The sequence below is a fragment of the Mobula birostris genome, chromosome 14 (assembly GCF_030028105.1).
Source record: "Mobula birostris isolate sMobBir1 chromosome 14, sMobBir1.hap1, whole genome shotgun sequence".
Taxonomy (NCBI): domain Eukaryota; kingdom Metazoa; phylum Chordata; class Chondrichthyes; order Myliobatiformes; family Myliobatidae; genus Mobula; species Mobula birostris.
The window spans coordinates 73,466,391-73,484,322 of NC_092383.1; the positions used below are offsets into that span (position 1 = coordinate 73,466,391).

Below are 17,932 nucleotides of genomic sequence, written 5' to 3' on the forward strand. Positions count from 1 at the left end.
TTCACCTACCTGAATGCCTCAATTATCTGGCTTTCTATTCCTCAAGGTGCAGCCTTTTGATGAGATCAAAAGAGATGAATCTTCATCCAAAATCTTTTGTAAACATGATATATACACACTGATTCATCCCATCCCTCAGAAAGAAATAATCCATGCCCTAACTCTGTGAGCATGTTTAACATAAAACATTAGGAAAGTTCTTGCTTGATGCAGACAGTGTGGAGATATTCCCAGATTTCCCCCATAACCTTGTGTTTGTGCTGCTTTTCTCAGCTCCAATAGAAGTTTTGGAAATTAGGAACTGAAGGCAAACTTTAAGCCTGCTTGAATCCTTGAGCTTGTTAAATCGGACAGAACCAGGTACCGAGTCTGTTCTTTTTATTGCATAGAAACAGAGAGAATTTACTTGGCTAATTGAGCCCATTGCACTATAACAGGGATTCTTAACCTGGGGATAGATTCCAGGGGATCTGTGAACTTGGATGGGAAAGAACTTTACATCTTTATTTTCACTAACCTCTAAATGAAATTTATCATTTCCTTCAATTATGAACGTAGGCAACAAACCACAATAGCTTAACAGTACCTGTGACTTTGTCACCAATACAAATCAGAGATATTTTAATTTCAAAACAGTTTAATGTTCTTATTTAAGCTAAGCAAAAACAGTCTTCATGCTGATAATATTTTTAAAAAATTTAACTTGCCTATATCTTAAGTGTATTGTCTTGTTATTTAATGTGTTTTATTAATCCTGTATATTTAATTATTTATATTTAAATACGTTATTCTGGGAAGGGGTCCATGGGTTTCACTGCACTGCCTAAGGGGTCTATGGCATAAAAAAAAGCTTAAGAATCCCTGCACTATATCAAGATGAAATACTCATGAACCCAGGACACGGTGCTTCCTGTGGGTGAAGGGAGCTGTTCAAGGTGCTGAAACCAGGAGTTTGCAGTACTTTTCATGTCTAAAATAATCTAACACATTTCTTTGAAGTTCTAAAGTTCAAAGTAAATATATTATCAAAGGAGATACATGTCATCATGTGCTAAAGGTGGACTGTGTTTTATTTCAGGTATTTACAGGAAAATAGAGAAATTCAACAGAATTTATGAAAAAACTATAAATAACTAACAACCAATGTGTAAAAGAATTGAAACGAAGTTCAAAGTATGTATACAATCTTGAAATTCATCTCCTTGCAGGCAGCCACAAAACAAAGAATCCTAATAGAAACCATTAAAACAGACCATCAAACACCCAATGTGTGAAAAAGAAGAAGTCATGCAAACAATAAGAAGTAAGCAAATAGCATTCAGAACTAAAGTTTATGAAAGTCAGTTCACAACCATGCTGCCAGTCACAACCAATCCAGGAACCCAGTAACTGCAGACCACAGCCTCAGTTCAGCACAGGGATGTGTAAACCTCACTGAGCAGTGAGCCAAATGCGGATCTGTCCCTTGCTTCTGTCCACAACACCCTGACCATTTCAGTCTGGCCTGACACGTAAATCAGCCAAACATAATCTCTTTCCTCACTCTCAAACCCGAGTGCTGCTGCCTCAATATGCTCCTGTGCCAGGGCTCTGCCACCTCGATTCAGCCTGTCCCTGACTTTCCAATCTGGCCTGGTGCTTAAACCGGTCAAACATCAGCTTGATCCTCACTCTTGGGTGCAGGCCTCACCAGCTCAACCCTGCCTCACTTTGGATCTGCTGCTTCAAATCAGCTCCACATCCGCTCCAGAAAAGGCCATACATTGATTCCTTCTTCACTCATTCGGCCTATACACGCCACACTGCAACTGTCCTGCACCTTTGAGATTTCAGTTCACACTTCAAAAATAGGCAGTTCAAAAGCTCAACTACGAAAGCGTAGTGACAGGGTATTGATAGCAGTGATCGTTTTCTGGAAAAAGTGTGATTAATAAAGTAGTAGTAACAATGATTGAGAGATAATTTTGTTCTGATCTTGGCTTAGGTTGGTCGGAACATTGTCCTAGGCACAACCTTTATTCCATTCACTTGACAACAGTATTGCAAGAGGAGAAGATTTTTCTCCAGTCAAGAGTTCCCATTCCTTTAGAAATGAGGTGCCTAAGATTGCAGTGGATTCCATCATAGTATACCTTTCTCAAATTTAGTATATCAAAACCAACACACAAAGAACATCCGCTTGTCCAGTGCTGAAGGGTGTTTGTGATGACACTACCAGGGGTGATTGATATGTTCGTGGCCTAAGGTAGAAGGTGATGAGTTATACAGCTCTCGTTACATGCACGTGCAGTTCAACTCTTTGATTGATTATACAGAAAGTTTGAAGTTAATAACTCATCTCCTTCCACCTTAAGCCATGAACTTATCAATCACCCCTGCTGTGGACCACTTTCTGTCCAAGTCCAAGATGCTGACTTCTACAAAGAAGGGATCTGTATGCTCCATGACCGCTGGACTAAGTGCGTAAATGTAGGAGGGGACTATGCTGAAAAATAAATGTGCTAGGTTTGCTAAAATTGACTCCTTCTATTTTAGGCCACAAATTTATCAATCACCCTTCGTACAATGAAGATTGGGTGAGATGACACAATCTGTATCAAGAGCAGAGCAGACATGAAAAACAACAGAGTTCAAAAGTAGTCTTCTGCTAATAGAAATACGTTTTTTAAAAAAAGCTGGAAATGAAAAATAATATAAACAGAAAATGCTGGAAACACTCAACTGGTCAAGCAGCATCCATGGAAAGAAAACCAAAGGTAACATCTCAGGTTGAAGAACCTTTATAAGAACCAGTACCTGGAGTAAATAGGCTAATTTTAAGATGGAGAGAGATTGGGAATGAATGGATGGGATGAAGGGAGTAACTCTGATAAAATGAGGTTAGGATTGTCATGAGATAGGTGACGAGCTCATCAAGCAGAAGGGTTGACAGAGGGGAAATGAAGGGAGAGAAAGATCATGAACAAGTCTTGCATTGGTTTTATAATTGCTAATTTACTAGTTTCACTCCCTTGGCAGCATCCATGGATGGAAATAGAGAGCTCACATTTTAGGTTGAAACCTTTCATCATTCATTACATCGACTGTCCATTTCCCTCCATAGATGCTGCCTGACCAACTGAGTTTACCTAGCATTTTGTATGTTGCTCCAGATTTCCAGCATCTGCAGTGTTCTGTGTCTACACCTGTTGTCCAGTACCACAAAACATGGGCGCAAAACTCTTCACAAATTTATTGCAACATACATCAATGTGTGCAATGCTTAAGTTTTTAAATTATCAATTGGAAATCACTGGGGGGTGTTTTGCCTTTGGCTTGTGCAAAATTATGTAAGAATATCAACTGCTGGTTGATATAATGAAATCACGTTCAGTAAATCTCTTAATTAATTGTCCAATGCAGATAGGTAAACATTACAACTTTTAGAACTGCAAAATGTCAATGACTCCACATGTGATTCAGAAAAGTAAGTCCACCGTCCCTCTCCGCTATACTTTCAGTCCTTCGCTATATGCTGACACTTGCTAATCATGCAATTCTACAAAGTCACAAAACCTCTCATCTTCTCAAACTGACTGGTGACAAATAGCAAATTCCACTTTGCCTGTTTTCTAAGCAACAGTGTTTGGAAGCTTTATTTCAGCTGCGTACATCATAGTTAGTCCTGACGAAGGGTCTCGGCCTGAAACGTCGACTGTACCTCTTCCTAGAGATGCTGCCTGGCCTGCTGCGTTCACCAGCAACTTTGATGTGTAGGAAATATGGTTAACTTCAGATGGCAGCACTAGTGAGTCAGAGCACAACATAAGGTGGAGTGGAAAGACTCTGAAATGGCCCTGAGTAGCTTAGGAAGTGCAACCAGCAAACTCCTGTCATTTTCCAGTGAGGTGAAAACCTTGCAATCTGACAGTTTCATAATTGTGTGGGCAACTCAATGACAGATACTGCAGTGTGTGACGAAAGTACACATAGATTAAGATGTTAACTGTCCTGTGCTGGCACCAGTGGGATCAGCATTTGGTCTTCCACCTGTCTTCAGGAGAAAGAGAGATAGGGAAAACAATGGAGCAGCATTTGGAGATGTTAATGAAGGGACGGAAGGGGAGCTGTCAAGATCGGCTCCCCTTTGAACCCTGAACTGTTCGAGGTGATGGACAGGCAATACCCCTGCAGGGGGATAAAAAGGGACAGATTCGCTAAGGAAAGACACACACAACACCAGGAGGTAACGAGACCCTGGAAGCGGTGCGCCTCCCACAAGTCAGTGGGAGTTTTGGAGGGCTGGTCGCAGGACCAAGCCATAGACGCACAGGGTGGAAAGGTACGATCGACGGGAACCTGGTGTGTGTCCACCCTTGCCTGGCTGCCAGGTTCATCGCAGAGAAACGATCGTATCTGGAAACGGAGGGGTCACAGTTGGTGACCTCAGAAGACATCACAAAGGGCTTGCCCGAAAGCTGTCTGCGAAGAATATTGAAGGTCTGTGTGGAAGCCATTTGAATATTCATTCGTTTTTGCTCTCTCTCTCTCCTTCCCCCCACTGTCCATCGCCACGGCAGTGATTACTGTGAACTGAACTGAACTCAGTTGAACTGAACTTTGCGTTACTTTGAAACTGGTCATTTACCCCTAGACGACGATAGAGCTTGATTGATCCTGTTATCCTAATTCTGTGTACATGTGTGTTTATCATTGCTGAACTGTTGCATTTATTATCCTTTTGATTAGAGTACTGTGTTGCTTTTTCTTTAATAAAACTTTCTTAGTTCCAGTAATCCAGACTCCAACTGAGTGATCCATTTCTGCTGGTTTGGCAACCCAGTTACGGGGTACGTAACAAGTGCCAGCCCAGATTGAACCCAAGGCTGCAAAGCCAAAGTTAGTGGTGACCTTGACTGGACGTGGTCACTTGAAGCCTATGCTGTAGGGTGGTTGCCAGTAGCCTTGCAGTGATGATACACTGTGTAATTGCCTTCATAACAACTGAAGCATTACAAAGCATATCCCAGCTTTGGAGCTAGACAGCAGGTCAATTATTTTGATAGTATGAGCATGTAGATACAATTACGTACACGAAGAATAATCTTCCCAAAACAGGACCAAAGTGATCTGAAAACTTCTGTTTGACTTTATTTTACTCAGAGAGAACTGCAGTTAAACTATTATAAAATATAATCACAAACTGGTTCAGATCATCCTCTGACTATTGCAATGACAACCCTTCCAGACTTAAGTACTTTTTATGCAAGCTTTGTCTGTTTGCATTCCCTTGTTCAGTAATGTCTTCTAAATAATTAAATTTCTACTGATTTACTTGTGATTCTTTACTCTCTGGCCTGTTTTTATGTCAGGATTTCAGTGCTTTCTACCAGAAAACATCAAAACCAATGAGCAAAAAGCCACTGTAAGAACAATTTTGGCAAATGGATCTCCTGAGAGCAAATTATACTAGGAATTGCTTATGCATATTCCCATATAAATTAAAATACAACTGAAATTACAAAGAATTCTATGCAACGGTTCCTTATAGTGGAATGTTAGAATGCCAGAGACTAGAAAGAAGCTATTTCAACAAGTGCTTGTTTCTTATATGAGTCAGTGCAGTGGAACGTTGTGTTGTTTTATTCACATTGGGATTCAATGGTGGAGCTTTACTCAGTGCACAAACCCTTACATAATTTGTGCTGAAAGGATCAATCACATCAACTGGAAGGTATTTCTTCCCAAGCAGCCATGCTTCATTGGTTTCTATGTTCTTTCATAGGCAATGGATTGTTGAATTGCAATTCTGCCATCAGCACAAAAGTCTATTTTTGTTTACATCATATGTATGTTCGTGGTCTTCTACTGCTGTAGCCCATCCACTCCAAGGTTCGATGTGTTGTGCATTCAGAGATGCTCTGCTGCACACCACTGTTATGATGGGTTGTTAATGTCACCTTCCTGTCAGCTTTAACCAGGTTGGCCATTCTCCTCTGACCTCTCTCATTAACAGGGTATTCTCCCTGACAGAACTGTCACTCACTGAATGTTATTTTGTTTCTTGCAGCATTCTCTGTAAATGCTAAAGATTGTTGTGCGTGAAAATCCCAGGAGGTGAGAAGTTTCTGCAACACTCAAACCACCCTTCTTGGCACCACCAAACATGCCACAAACAACGTCACTTAGATCTTATTTCTTCCTCATTCTGATGTTTGGTCTGAACAACTGAACCTCTGAACCTCTTAACCTCTTGACCATGCTTTTATGCAATTGAGTTGCTGCCATACTATTGGCTAATTAGAAATTTGCACTAACAAGCAGTTTTACGGATGTACTTAATAAAGTGGCCACTTAGAGTATTATTCACTGTGGTCCTCATTGTTGTTGGACCAGTTGCTAATGATACAGTTGTCCACTCATGAGTTGGGTATGTTGAAGAGTGGAGTTGCAGAACATAAGTATAGTTTAATGCTTTACTGTAACTATTGTTATGTGAGGCTAATGGGGTGATGCCCACATTGAACATTGATATAGAATTATTGCTTCTGTGGTGAAGCATAAGGCAGAATTTAATTGTGGATGTTTCCGATACAAGTTACACTGAAAATTGTGTCCAACACACTGCCCTTCGTCAATAGAATTCTGTTTATGTTTTACTAGTAAACTAATTCAAATTTTCTACCATCCATACACATGTAAATCTAATTCTGTTCGTAATTCTAAAACTGACTTATTGATCACGCTGATGCTATCATTATCCCAATAGCCACTGATTTACAGTTGCAATAATGGTATAACTTGTTTCATGATGATAAATGATCAACAATTAACAGAACCTTTGAATTATCATAATAAATAGGCACAGTAGCATAGTGGTTAGTGCAAGCACTTTATAGCACCATCGGTCACTGCACAGGGTTCAATTCCCACCGCATCTGTAAGGAGTTTGTACATTCTCCCTCTGTCTGTGTGGGTTTCCTCTGAGTGTTCTAGTATCCTCTCACATTCCAAGGATGTACAGTTAGGGTTAGGGTTAGGAAGCTGTGGTTATACTATATTGGCAGCAGAAGCATGACAACACTTGTAGGGTGCCCCTAGCACAATTCTCACTGATTTGATTAGCCACAAGTGACACATTTCAGTTTATCTTTTGATGTTTTGATGTACGTGACAAATAAAGCTTATCTTTACAAAAATGTGCATAATGCTACAAGTGGCTGAATATTGTTGATAATAATGTTAATAAATGCTGACAATAGCATAACTAGCCTATAACTATTGATAGTTCTATAACTGCCCCAACATAATTAATTATATCATTTTGACTAGTAAAGTGTTTCTAATGACTTACTGCACCTCATTAATGAGGAAATAAAAAGTACTTCATCACACCCAAGGACATAAGTTCAGCAGATTATAGAACAACTATTTTATGCATGATGGGATTCTGCATGGAATTGTAGTTTTCAATTAAAAAATAGAATCCTGAATCATGAAAAAATCCTGGAAAAATTTAGAAAATAATAAAACCTGAATTGCACTTTTCTGGTTCTACCGGAACTGTAGTACATGTATTAAGGGGTTATCAAGAAAATACGGACAGCTTCCAGGAGGTTTCTCATCTCAAGAGGCTTCAGGAGGGGAGATGATTCAAATGTGTCATTGGAGCAAGTTTAGAGAAAAGCCATGAACTGTGAGCAGATATTGACTGTTGAATGATGTCAGAAGGAGACAATAAGATGGATAAAAGCAAAATACTGCAGACGTTGAAAATCGAAAGAAAAGTAGATAATACTGGAAAGGCGCTGCAGATCAGGCAGAATCTGTGGAGACAGAATCAGCAGTTCTAACTGATGAGCTCTCTTTACAGCTGGCATCAAATTATTTTTATAGAAAGAAAATACGGTGGATTCTGGTTAATTGGGACATATCAGGAACAGTACATTCTGGCCCAATTAAGTGGCTGCCCTAATTTAACTATTTCATGGAAATAGTTAAAAAGGTATCAGTCAGACAAACTGCCGTTTAACTAAGTAACAAATACTACTACAGTACGATAATACTGTGTGTTAGTTCTGAATAGTTATCAATGGAAGAATTCAACAAACACTGTTGCATTTGTTTGATTGACTGCAAATGAACAAAATCAGGGCAGATAATGGACTTCCTTTAAAAAATGCTTTTGATGATTGCATCCTCCAAATCTTCATTTTCGTTGTAACATTCAAGATGATTGTCAGTACCTTCAGATTCTTTGTAGCTCCTAGCTTATTGAAGTAGTAAAATTGTTTCATTTTCACTCCTAGCTATTTCTGACATATCCAAGCCTGAATGCTTGAAACTGCAGTGAGCAAAACAGTTTTGAATAATCTTACTGCTTGTCAACTATAGTGACAAAAATTACTACTTTTTGAACACAAGCACATACAAATTACGCTGCATAAAAACTGTTCATTCTAATCAGAGAGTAGTGTCTAACGACCACGCAATTTCATGTGTCTGATGCTAGTTATAAACTGTCTCCTGTCCCAAGCAGCATAATATCCCAAATAAATGAAATAAATCCCAGCAATATTCTTTATTACTTTTTGTTCGTTGATAGTTTGCCCAAATAAGTGCCTGCTCTGATTAACTGATGGCCCAATTAACCAGACTACACTGTGTTTGAAACTGAACTTCATAATAAGATTCAATTACAATTGGAATAATTGATTCCTGACATATTCATCATTCCAATCAAGCAGAAGCTATAACATTGTTTGAAGAAAGTAACAAGACCTGCGATAAATTCAATTCTTCTTTTAATTGTGACCCGCATGTTGTTTGCAATGGATGTAAGTATTACAATATCAGGGTTTACAAAACACTGTAATTGCATTATTATGATTGCCAAAGCAGCCCAGATATTGGGATGTACTGAAAGTAAGAGCCAGAGGAACTTTGTAATGGGGGACAAATCACTCCAGATAATTACTGGCTTTCTCAACCATGTGCCTGGTTATTTATAACTGGTTATTATGAGATAATCTGTTTGTCAGTTGTGCTAGGTTGGTTGTTAATTGGCAAAAAGCAAAATCTAGCCTGTTGTTTATTTATTTATTTCGCGATATAGCACGGAACAGGCTCTTCTGACCCAACAAGCTCTACTGTGCATCAACCCACCTAATTAACTCTAGCCTAATCACAGGACAATTTACAATAACCAATTAACCTACTAACCAGTATGACCTTGGACTGTGGGCGGAAATTGGAACATCCAGAGGGAACTCACATGCTTAGGGGAAGGATGAACAAACTTCTTACAGAGGACACCAGAGTTGTACTTTGAACTCCAATGCCCCAAGTGGTAACAATGTCATGCTAATTGCCATGCTACTGTTGCACAGTGACAAAAATTACAAATGAACCATCAGCATTGGAAGAATGGTCTAGTTCCATGCTCATCTCTGCTGCATGTTTATAGATATAAATGCAGGCAACGTCTTCGTTCAGTAACTTCTTACTATGCATGTGAGGAAGTGAAATATAAGCTTTTGTATCTGAGTATGTATGGATATGTGTATGGTTATTTAAATTCGGGTGTGAGTGTGCAATTGTGCTTGTGTATGTGGAAGTATGTGCTTATGGGGTTTATGATGTGTACTCCCGATGGCAGGTATTCATGTGAGGCCATGTGTGAGGGCATCGGGATATGGGCGTTTAATTGTCCAGTAGGTGACCATGTGCATAATATATAATGGGATCGGTATGATTTTGCTTGTGCATTTGCATTGTGTATTGGTAAATGAATATGGTCTTCGATCTTTGGTCTGTCTGTGTATTAGCTTGTTTGCGTGTGTGTGTATGCATGCACACTTTACTGTGTGTGAGTGCGTGAGTGCGTGAGTGCGTGGTCATGAGACTATGTGCAATGTATGTGTAATAAGTTTAATAGTTGTAGGTCTACAACTGGCTGGATGTTGGCATATTCAGTACAATTTGAACACTAATGATGAGTCTGACCTGGATTTATGGGGTCCATCAAATTTCACTCCAAATTTCACAAAAATGAGAAATGGATCTATTCATCCCATTCTTTTGCCAATTCCTCTGCAGCATTTCAGGTGCTTTAGATAGAACAGTTGAATGTTGAAATTAGCATTGCAATTTAATTGAATAAAAGGTTGAAAAATTCTTTTGAAAGATAAAACTGTTTGGGGATTTTCTCTTAGATTTACCTATGTGTTTTCTGGTAGTTCACACAGATTTGAGCTGAATGTGTTGAAGATGTACTGTATAATAGAGAAGGTACCATGATTAATAGCTATATGAGAGAGTCTTTCACTGTCCATTGTTTTTCACATATTTATATATTTTTTTACCATTTCCTTTGGATGCACTGTTAAGGGAGTATAGGAGGTAATGGCCGTGGATGTAGTTACTTCCATAAATGGTCACATTAAAGGCAAAATATAATGTTAATGAGAAAGTGACTATCAGTCTTTGATAATCTGCCAAAAACTGAGAGTGCCATAGCATCTATAAACACAACCATCTCTTCTCATTTCCCAACCAGTCATGATCCTTCTTCTGATCTTCTGTTTGACATTCCTTCTTTTTTCCAGAGATCACTAGTCCTTTGAGAGCTGAGAATTCCTAGCTGATTTCCAAAGACTGTAATGTCAGTTAAGAAACTGCTTTGTGCACTGTAACTTAATGGCAGGGCAGTAAAATGAATTTTTTTTAAGGGTTCTGTACTTCTTATAGATAGGATGAAGTTAAAGCCAATCATACAGATTTACATTTGGAGAAAAACAGTGGATCTTACTTTTCCATTTGTCTAACTGTCCTGATTATGATAATTCCATCTAGTTATCTCTTGAATGAATTTAGCATCCTCATATCAGGCAATTCCAGATTTTCCATGAATGCACCCTCCCAGACCACACTCAAACTACCAACTTTAGTTTGGAATATAGCATCTCCACTTCGCTGACAACTAACACTGGTTCACCACAGGGATGTGTGCTTAGCCCACTGCTCTATTCTCTCTACACCCATGACTGTGTGACTGGACATAGTTTAAACAGCATCTATAAATTTACTGATAAAACAACCATTGTTGGCAGAATTTCAGATAGTGATGAAAGAACGTACAGGAGTGAGACATACCAGTTAGATGAGTGCTGCAGCAACAACCTTGCACTCAACGTCAGCAAGACCAAAGAGCTGACTTTGGACTTCAGGAAGGGTGAGATGAGGAAACACAAACCAATCATCATAGAGGGATTAGTGGTTGAGAGAGTGAGCAATTTCACTTCTTGGATGTTAATATCTCTGAGGACCTAACCTGGACGCAAAATATTGATGCATCTATAAAGAAGGCAAGACAGCAGTTTTATTTCATTAGCAGTTTGAGATTTGATTTGTCAACTAAGACACTCAAAAACTTCTACAAATCTACCATGGAAAGTATTCTGACTAGTTGCATCACACCGTCTGTTATGGGGGGGGGTGTTACTGTACAAGATCAAAATAAGTTGTAGAAACTTGTAAAATTGGTTAGCTCCATCACTGGTACCAACCTGCATAGTATCCAAGACATCTTCAATGAATGGTGCCTCAGGAAGGTGCCGTCCATCATTAAGGACCCCCACCACCCAGGACATACCCTCTTCACACTGTTACTGTCAAGAAGAAGGTACAGAAGCTACAGGCTCAGCGATTCAGGAACAGCTTCTATCCCTCTGCTATCCAATTTCTAAATGGACAGTGAACCCATGAACACTACCTCACTACTTTTTTGATTTCTGTTATTTCGCACTACTATTTTAACTTAACTATTTAATAGATATATATATATACTTAATGTAACTCAATTTTTACTATATTTATTTATCATGTGTTTCATTGTACTGCTGCCTTAAAGTTAATAAACTTCATGACATATGCTGATGATATCAAATCTGATTCTGATTCTGAATATTGCCCTTTCAGGGACAGAGCAGCTGACACTTGGACTAAGCATAATGACCATGGTGAAAATGTTGCTCTTCACTGCTTGTTGATGCCACAGCAGAAGTATTGCACACCAATAGGTTTCATACCCCATTATCAGCCAGTTTTGTCAACATGAGCATTGATTAGGATATACGGAGGAGGGATGGAAAAGTGCACAATGATTACACAAAAGGCTGAAAGCACGTACTACCAGGCTGAAGGATAGCTTCCATCCTATTGTAATCAGGCGCTTGAATGGAAATCTTCAAAGATGGACTCCTTGCCTCACAATCTACATCGTCATGTTTTTGCACTTTATTGCTAACCTGCGCTGAATTTTGGTAACTTTTACACATTATTCTGCATTGCTATTATTTTACTTTATTCTAGTTCAAAGCACTGTGTAATGATTTGACTTGTGTAAACAGTATGCAAGATAAACTTTTCACTGTATTTTGTTACAAACCAATTCCAATAGTAATCTTTACTTGCCCACCTAGACTTGGCCAACTCTGCCATCCATTGTTCCCTACGTGAATCGAGGGAGACCACCCTCATCCTTACCTCCTTCAACAATGCGTCTATCTACCTAAATACAGCTCACATTCCCTCACCTATCTCTCTATCCTTCATTGCGCAGCCTGGCAGCCCCTCTCCCACCTTCTTGTATCCGATTCCATTCCTCCCACCACCCCGGTAGCTTTTCTTCATCCAACTAATCCCAGCCCTCACCTGGACCAGTCCCAGGCTCAGGACCGAACCTGATATCTCTCCCATTGACTCTTTCTGCGTCACCAGCTATTTCTCAGTTTGCACAGAGATTTTTTTCCCCTGTGATCTGAACACATTGTATCCCATCAGCGTTTAACAATCAGTGACGTAAGTAAATTTAAAGGTTATTTAACTATGGCAGCCCACAATATTCTCAAACCTGTACCTCCCTTGAGATAAACTTTCATTTTTTTCTCCATTCATATGGCAGGCTATTCTTAGGTTAGGAGATGATGCAGAATGCACACGCTGCTGGCGTCAATGCGTGAGGACGTTTCCACCCTGGATTTTGATTTGGAGTCAGTACTTGTTTGGGGTTTTTTTTAATCTTAACACCGGGATCCTCCGCCTCTTTCCCATCCTTTTAGTAGATTTCTGTTCGAGTTCCAACCCTCGGCTCCCGATCGTGTATGGTATATTTGGGCTGATTATTTGCTGGTAAGTTGCGGAATTGTCAGTTTTATTGAAGGCGGATTTCTTCAGTTTTCACCTTCAATGTGCGTAGGAACCTTGGTAAGATGCTCAACCCCCAACTGACATAAATAGCAGATGCTTGAATTATTAATGTTTGCAATCTATATTGTCCTCTGGAGCTGACAGTGGATGTAAGGTTAGTGGATGTTTGATAACTCTCCGGTACATTTGGAGGTAAAGTTAATTTTTCCCCTAAATTACTTCGAGATTAACATGTGAATTATTAGATTCTGCACGGAGAGATTCCGCCGGCCATCAGAATGCTTCATATGCTCTGTGTGTTTGAATTAACCAAGATTTTCGAAATAGCACTGAGAGGATTGGGAGGGTGGAGTGACTGAATCGTCACGTTTTAATTTCCTTTAATGCTTGATACGAATCGATGCCATTTCTCTGGAGGGTAGAAAATGACTTTTGCTTCGATTGAGTGAAGCTTAGGGGTATGAAATATTATACGCCTAGACGCTTGGACTGAAAGGCTAAGGTGCCAAAGAATTTTTTTTTTGCATTTAGGCGATGCAGCCTTGAATAAATATAATCAGTGAATGTCATCCAAACTTGTCCCGTCTCCTTGCACACGCAACCTGCGTGCAGATATTAAAAGGGGCCGGCTCGACTCCCGGTGAGACTGCATATGTGGACGCTGCCGACAGTCAGTCGTTTTGCACTTGTACATCAGTGTCCAGTGAAGTTCTGATCCGGCTCCTGGAAATAGACCAGGTTGGGTTGCGACACGGATGCGTTTTGCACTCCCGTGCAATCGATACGTGTTGGAGCATCTTGCTCCAAAAATCAAGTTATTTTATTATCGCTACTGAAAAAAAAATTAAGGCCGTTTTGATTCCGTTCTGCGCCTTACAATTTGTTGTCAAAGGAGATTCAACTACTCTTAAGGAACACACCCCCAAAATTGTCTTCTCTCCGGCGGGAGGCTGCCTGCACTCCGCCCAATCATCAACCTATTGGCTAATTTCCCTGTCGATCAGAAATGTTGCCCCCGCTAACAACCAATCGCAGCCGGGAGCATGCGTGACATCTTTTCCATATTTCGGGGTGAAAGTGACCAATCACGGAGCGCTGCTTAAAAATGAATTTTAATATTCTGGTATGACGGTGTATTCTATGCTTGTGTTTTTTTAAATATAGTTAAAACCTTCACCTTAGTAACTTGCTCTGCATATAAAAGATAAATGGGTTTGAGACAAAAATTGCAATCTATTGCAATTAAGAGATTTGAGGGACAAATATAGGGACCCTGGAAATGAACTGGAGGTCTGAATCAAAAGGTTTTACAGATAGTGATGTGGGTCTCAGTTTTGGAACTCACCAACCCAATAGTGTTGGGAAAAGTGGCTTCACCAGATGGGCTGTGGCAATACGTGAAGTCAACTCTCCATTTTCTGAGTAACAATGGGGATGGACAATAAATGCTGGCTACAGCAATGCCTAGATCACTACCTTCTTCCAAAAAATAAATGATTCAATCTATTTGAAGAGTTTAATTCATGAGAAGTGCACTAATTGAATTGTCTAGGTCTTAATGTTCCTAGTAAAATCTCTGAATTATGAGGCATGGAATTGTATATTGATACAAGATATTTGGAAATGAGTTTCTGAGATTCAATACCATATATAGAATGTACAGTAGATTACCTGGAAGCGAGTTACAGATTTATTGATTGTTTGTCAACAGAACTAGGTTAGGAAATTCACTATGGAACTTGTAAATAATTGAAGCTCACACTTTATTGTCTCTGCACAAACAACAATGTAACTATGTTGCCACCAGGCCAATAACTTAGAACATAATTTCTACTGTTCCGTCTGTACCAATACTCACTCAGACCGCTTCTCCGATTTATAACACCAAAATAAGGGATCACCATTGGCTAGATGATAGATCCTTTCTTCTCCCAGCCCCTGGCATGGGGGTTTTTCCTCGCGATGGTGGGTCTTTTGCAAAAGTTATCACTGTTAGCACACTTGAAGTGCCCAATTTAATATTTGTTTCTTACCTATTCAAATATTGCATTCCAGTTTTATTGGCTTTAGATCATGCATCTGACCTTTAACACTTTTTTATTGGCTGTGCTTCATGCCAGCATCAATTTATTGCCCTCTCCCAGCAAGTGATAATTGTTAATTAATGGCTTTGTTCTCTTCAGTAACCAGCTGAAATCACTCCAGACAGGCATCAACCCCAACATTCACAAACCTGCATGTTATATTTAATCAAAGAACACCTCACAAATACCTTCTTTGGAAATGATCTCCGGTTCAACAGATTACGTGAAGCCTTACTGTATCTATTTTAAAAACACAGAAAGCCAAACAACTTCATCTCACAAAATGGAGAACATAGTGTCTTCAGAAAATGGCAGCCTCCATCCCCAAGCGCATGGCAGGAACAAAGACAGTTGATCTGTCTGCTTCCACTGTCCTTGACCCATTCAAATTTGGCATTTTCTTCCATACTTCAAATTCGCCATGGCCAACAGATTGGTCTTCTAGCAAGTGCTGTGCATGAAAAACTCTGGTGTGTAAGTTGTAGACTGGAATCGAATCAAAGTCGTCAGATGATTTATATATAATAACAGTGATATGTAAATTACAGCTCAAATCAATGTGTTTGCTGGCTTATATAACATACTAATATTAACCCTTGTTGTTTAGGTTGTACCAACACCACCCTTACTGACGCTGGTCATGCTTTCATGCTCCTATCAAAATCCAAAAACCCATCTCATAATGCGTTTAGGTAATTAAACATTGGCCTTGGAACAGGGGTTCCCAACCTTTTTTATGCCGTGGACCATTACCATTAAGCAATAGGTCCGTGGACCTGAGGTTGAGAGCCCCTGACTTGGAACAAAAATTCTCTGCTATTTTGGGAAAAAAAACACGTAATCCCAAAGAGTAGAAATTCAAAATGAAAATTTGGTCAAATGAGAAAAATAGTATGAGTTTGCTGCAAAAGAACAACCACACATCTTGAGTTTGTACCATGGTAAAACATCCCAAATATCCCAGATGCTTTACAAACACTTATCTAACAAGATTTCACCTTAAACCTTGAATGATGAGACTAACCAATACTTTGATTGGAGATATAGGTTTTAAGATGTGAAGTAGGAGAAAGAGATAATGAGGCAGGTAAGATAAAGGTGGGAATTTCATGCTTTGGAGGCAAAGCATTTGAAGGCAGAGCTACTATGGGAAGTGAAGAAAATCAGAGGTGTACAAGAGGCCAATTCTTAAAGTGTGCAGAGGTCACTGATATATTGTAGGGCTGGAAGAGCTTAAAGAAGTAGGAATTTGACCATGAAAAGATTCAAATCTAAACAAAATTATTTCAGAATAAGTCCATCCATCAGTGCAAGTAGTAATGAGTAAACAGGACTTTGAACAAGTTATAAACAGGCAATTTTAAAAAATTATTGGGGATACAGCAAGGTAACAGGCCCTTTGGCCCAATGAAGCTGTGCCTCCCTCTTACAGCCATGTGACCAATTGCCTTACTAGCCTGTGCATCTTTGGAATGTGGGAGGAAACCCACATGATCATGGGTAGGACATACAAACTCCTTGCAGACAATGACAGGAACCATGAGAGATTTTATTTCTGGTCCTGTTTAGTCCCTGACAGATAGTGTCGTCCACAGAAATTGCACTTATCTTCTTGACTCATCAGCTTATGCAAGGAATGAATGTGTAATGTTCGTAGTGTTAATAGTTTATTTTCACATTGTATAAACATCTCAGCAATTACAGGGTGAGCTTATAAATGTCAGCAGGTAGAACAATGGCCATTGGAATTTACTGGTGACAGATAACATGCAAAGAAATAATGTTATTATTAGAGCTGAGGTTATGATTAAGAGTCTGTGTGGTCTTCTTAAATGTAAGATATTAATATCTAAATAAGTGCAACTAATATTATTAGTTAGAAATAAACAATACTAGAGGAAGATGTGTCCCATTTTAATCAGTTCAGCTGTGAGACAGAGAAATATTCAAGTATCAGGGGTGGACAATGAGTCATGCCATTGATTCTTTGTGTATGATATCCTATATTGTGAGAAAAGAACCTTGACATCTAGGATGTGGACTTTTCAAGATACTGAAGCTACTAAAGCATTAAATCTTAACTTGTTCAATTAACTCAAATTACAGGATAAAGAATCAAACCAGGAAATACAGTAAGCCGAAAACTAAGATTTCATCACAAAGATGGCTGGATGCACTACTTGTAGTCTTTATCTCTTATATACTAGAACAGTTCTTGCAGACTACAAGCCAGCAAAAATAACCCCACTGAATCTGTCCACCATTCCATCATGGCTGATTTACTATGCCTCTCAACACCATTCTTCTGCCTTCCCCCTGTAACTCTTGACCCCCTGACTAATCAATAACCTATCAATCCCCGCTTTAAATACACCCAATGACTTGGTCTCCATAGCCATCTGTGGCAATGAATTCTACAGAATGTCATCTGGCTAAAGAAATTCCTCTTTCAGCTCTGTTCTAAGAAGACGTCCTTCTATTCTGAGGCTGTGCTTTCTGGTCCTACACTCCCACACTATAGGAAACACCCTCTCCACATCCACTCAGTCTAGGCCTTTCAATATTAGATAGGTTTCAATGAAACCACCCCCCCCCCCCACCATCCTTCTAAACTTCAGTGAGTACAGGTCCAGAGCCATCAAATGCTTCTCACGTGTTAA

At 39.4% G+C, this 17,932-nt stretch overlaps 1 protein-coding gene across 1 annotated transcript in view; it reads left to right on the forward strand.

Annotated features, from left to right (window-relative positions):
* Positions 1-13,123: 13,123 nt before the first annotated feature.
* slc6a17 (solute carrier family 6 member 17) overlaps positions 13,124-17,932 on the forward strand; it is a 61,168-nt gene continuing 56,359 nt past the window's right edge. Inside the window, exon 1 of the mRNA XM_072277780.1 lies at positions 13,124-13,170. The gene's annotated coding sequence lies outside the window, so the exon portion shown is untranslated. The remainder of the gene's footprint in view (positions 13,171-17,932) is intronic.